The 4,698-nt window shown below is 42.8% G+C and overlaps 1 long non-coding RNA gene across 1 annotated transcript; it reads right to left on the minus strand.

Moving 5' to 3' along the window:
• Window positions 1–995: 995 nt before the first annotated feature.
• LOC118996100 (uncharacterized) lies at window positions 996–4,468 on the minus strand. Its single transcript, XR_005068425.1, has 3 exons — window positions 4,312–4,468; window positions 2,343–2,427; window positions 996–1,306 (listed from the first exon to the last, which is right to left on the minus strand). It is a non-coding gene; the product is annotated as an uncharacterized LOC118996100 (long non-coding RNA).
• Window positions 4,469–4,698: the final 230 nt, after the last annotated feature.

Genomic DNA, 4,698 nt, shown 5'->3' on the forward strand with positions numbered 1-4,698 from the left:
CATCAGATTCGTTGAACAATAAACCTAATTCAGTTACCAAAGAACAAAACACCAGCAGTTGATCTATTCTGCTTTATTAACGGAAAAGTCAGACTACTGGAAATGCTTTTCACTGTTTGATGGTCAACTGCTAACAACATTTGGAGTGAAGGGTGGAAAATAGGCTTCAACATTTAATACACATGCAAACAAAGCCTCAGACCCATCGCAAGCCATCCTCTGAAAAGGAGAGTTTGCTCACGCTAACAGGTTCAGCCTCTTGGGTTTACACAAGGGAGTCATCCACCTCCTCGATGTGATTATAGAAAACCGTTCTCCCTGACGTGTCTTACAGTGAATTTTCTGTTTCAAGTTCAATCTTGGGTAAATAAGAAATTACATACAATAAAAAAGAGCACCAATTCACAGAGTAGTGTGGATTTAACTGTTGTAAAACATTTATACTTAGTGGTTTCCAATGGAGAGAGGAGGAATTTTACCCTCCAGAGATCACTTGACAATATCTGGGGACATCATTTGCTGCCACACAATAGGGTGCCGAGTGCCATTGGCATCTAATAAGTAGAGGCCGAAGATTCGGTTCCACATCCTACCATGCACAGGACGGCTCACCACAGTAAACAACCGCCCAGTCCAAGATGCCGAGAAAGCAGAGGCTGAGAAACCCTGTTCTACACTTTCACTTTCATGAATTGATGATCAGATCCTTTCAAAAGTTTAGCTAAGGGCAGGTTTCCACAAGATTTTTTTTTAAAGATTTCATTTATTTATCTTTAGAGGGGAAGGGAAGGAGAGAGGGAGAGAAACAACAATGTATGGTTGCCCTTCGTGCGTCCCCTGCTGGGAATTGGCCTGCAGGGAACTGGCCTGCAACCCAGGCATGTGCCCTGACTGAGAATCGAACCGCGATCGTCTGAGATGCAGGCCTGTGCTCAATCCACTGAGCTACACCAGCCAGGGCTCCACAAGATTTTTATCTGAGCAAGTTGTCCAGGGTGAGCAGGAATTACGAGAAGGACAGGAGGGACCTCAGAGGGAGAAAAAAAGTGAAGAAGGGCAGTTATGGGAGTGGACCACAAACTTTCCCTGCATTTCGTTGGGGCTTAAGACTGATTACCTTCTAGAGGATTATTAATAATCAGCTTTGTCACCTCGTCTCTGCTCTAAAAGATGACTGGGCTGCCATCCTTCTTCCCCGGATCTTCGAATTCTTCATTAACCTCTTCACATGAGAAAACACACTTCCCTTCTTTCTCACTCTCCCTCTTAGAGCTTCGTTCTAAGACATTTACATCTTAGAACTTAGCTGTTGATATTCAAGACAGAAAACAGGCTTTGTTTATTACAATCTTTGTGTATTATATTTCAAAGTAGATTTCACATTATTTACCAGAAGTTCTGTCCATTCCATCTGCGAAACAACACCGGGAGAGAACTATCCACTAACAAAGAATTCACATGATATGAACGGGATGGGCTCAGTTCTGTAAATATTGATACAGGTATCAATATACCAGACCCAGCATTTCCCATCAGCTTTTTTTAGAAGAGTTATATATGTTGTCCCAAAGAGTCATGCAGTCAAATAAGATAAGGGTGTTATACTAGAAATGAGTAACTGAGTGCCGACTCTGATCTTGGCACTCTGCCGAACGTTTGTATGCGTTACATTATTTGCTCTCCCCCATGTGCCTATGGAGTGGAAGTCACACTTCCCGCCGCTCACATGGCGTACTGGGGATTCCCACTGAACGGGGAAGTAGCTTGTCCATCTCTTACAGCTAATCGTGAGCCTGAGATTCGAATCCAAGTCTATCTGTGTTCAAAGCTGGTGCCCTTACAAACCGCGATCTACCGCCATGTCCAACAGAGAGAGATGGGAACTCTGTACTGCAGAATTTCTCAGACCCTTTCATGTGCTATCTCTAATCATAAGCTCTAAACTCGTTTTCCAACTGATGTGTCCCAGGTACACTTTTTCTTATGAAACACGCTGCAGGATCGACGCTCCACGGGCCCTGCCTAGAACTGCACTGTGTTCCCCATCAGGAAGAACCAGGTCAGAAAAAGGTGGGGAGAGAAGCCCGCACACACGAGTTACTACTCACTGAGTAACCTGAACTACGGCCACGGAATCCCCACCAAAATGCAGGGAAGAAGTGTAAGTGCCGAGGGCCGATGAGAAAAGATGTCTTTAGTGAGAGCAGAGGATAAACAGAGACAGGCCTTTTGTAGTCTGTTGTAGAATCTAAACCAAGCGCAATTCTATCCCTATAAGCCTCATGTCGAGTTATCAATGAACAGCTGGAGAATATTAAAAGGCCGGGAGAATATTTTCTTACCTTCTGGAGCAAAGATGTTAAAATAAACTGCCAAGGGAGGTTCGGTGACTTATGAAGTGTCCTGTGTTAGGAGCAGTTCCGTTGGCTGCCAGATTGGTTCAGAAGGGCCAGAGATTAAGTGTTACTATTGAATGAACTTCCACGTTTTCACGATAACATTGGGAGTTCGCCATGCTTTTCAAATTTTCCTTTGTGTTTCTTTCTTCTACAGTCAATATTGAATTGGGGTCATATTTGCCCTGGGACTATTCAGACTCTGAGAAACAAGGGCAAGTCAGGTAAAGTACCTCAAATCTCATAGGTCACATAAACTTCAGGGAAGCCAAGGGGAGAAAGTCAGCAAAGTAAAACCAGATGTGAATTTCCAATGATTACAACAGCCCTTCCAATAGGAAGAGCACTTTCAAATTCATGGGGTTTTTCTTTTTCCTGGAATGAGCTGCATCGCTGAATTCTTTTAAATATGTAAAACATTGAACAGATCTTGCCCAAAATAAATTACATGAAGCCCACACAGGGCTTTTGGAAATTCATTTGCATTTGAATGATGCAAATTGTAATTTAGTATAATAAAGTCTATGTAACTGAGGAGGAATTATATGAACAACCCAACTTCTAGTCAAGCCTACTCTAGTTGTAATCCCAACACGCTGACTTCAATCTACATGGCCCATCAGAGATGTGATTCTGTAAAATAAGTCCTATTCTTCCTAACCCTGCCACACCTGCCTGGCTATGATATACCAGACCAGGATATACCAGGATCAAATGTGACCAACACATTTGGTTACTTCCACTGAAAGTATTCTCAAGGATTCCCTACGAACAATGGGCGTTTCTGTCTCGTTCTTCTTCAGTACAGCAGATACAGGGTTATGGTAGCTCAAAAGGAGTAAACCTCCGGGACATTTGCAGGTTCTGATGTGGCATTACCACAGTAGCAAATTTGTGTTATGAGGGATGATAAGTTTGCTGAAAAAACAATACTGATTATCTGACTATCAAACTACATGCAACTATAAACATACCTCCCTAGTTTCAAATAAAATAACAATGCAAGAAAAGTTGTCTGCTCTTTCCTCGTGCGGCAAATTCATGAGATTTCTGAAGGTCACAACATGGGGAAAGGAAGACTAAAGTGTCCCCATCTGGAGAGAAAATGAAGGGGAAATACTATCATCTTTACTGTGCATACGTGCTGTCACTGTGGCATGGGACTGTCCCCTTAAAGCTGAGCTAAAGTTTTGCAAGACACTTTCATAAAAAGTCAGACTTTTTATGGACTCTAAGATTTCAGAGACGCTTAGAAATCATCCAGTGTCCCCTCCAATCAGTATGTAGTTCCTAGCTGACAGTCAGTGAGTCTGTCTTTAATGGGGAGGCAACTAAAATACATTGTGGTAGTTATATCTTATTTGTGTGGTTTTTATTCTTTGAAAGATATTCCATAAACAAAAGCAGAATTGACTTCCACAAAGCGCCTCAGCACTTTCAGGAGCAACAAAGACTAAACAGTCCATATTTTAAAAAAATCTAAAAGACACACAGTTTTATCCTCAAAAGGATCTGTTTTCTCTAGGGCCAACCGTGGCCCATTAGCTCAACCATTCCTCAGGTGGCGGGTGTGGCATCTCGAGTATCCTCAACTCCCTTCTCAGACACTCCTTCTCAGCCTCCTCTTCCTCCACCCACCCTCTCACGTTCAGGTTTTCTCATTTTCCTCCCTCCCCTCCCTTCTCTCCCCATACACAGCCTCTCAACTCTCACACAAATGGAGACGACTAAGGCTACATCTTCATTGCAGCCTTCTCTTTCCAACTCAACTCCTGACTGAACTGCATGCACGTGTGAAAGCCATGTCAGTGTCAAAATGTCACAGCAGCGTGTTTCCTCTGCTCTCCCTGTCCCAATTAATTTAGTTTCTATCTATCTAAGAAAGACACTCTTCAGCCATAATAAATCTCCTTACCCCTTCACTACACCCTTCCAATAAATCTTCTCCCCAAAACATCTTTGAATTCTGCTCTGTCTTCTCCATTCCCTCCCCACGACCTTAATTAAGGTCATTGCTGTTTCCTCCAGGGGCTGTTGTAAACTCTCAATCTGGCCTCCCTGGCTCCACTCTTCCCTCACTTCCTTCACTGTGGCCACGGGGAGCTTCCCAAAGCACAGGGATGTTTGCGTCACACTCACTTCTTTGTATGTGTGTGTGTCACATCCATTTTAATCACAATAAATAAAACTATATCTAACTAAACTCCCATTTATGTCATGTGAACGGTACCCTTCCTGGCCCTGTTTTGTAGGCAAGAAACATAATAAATTATACTCTCTTTGAGAAGTTCAAGTTAAACAA

Source organism: Sturnira hondurensis, unplaced genomic scaffold, assembly GCF_014824575.4.
Source record: "Sturnira hondurensis isolate 20B ecotype Veracruz unplaced genomic scaffold, ASM1482457v3 Scaffold0010812, whole genome shotgun sequence".
NCBI classification, from domain to species: domain Eukaryota; kingdom Metazoa; phylum Chordata; class Mammalia; order Chiroptera; family Phyllostomidae; genus Sturnira; species Sturnira hondurensis.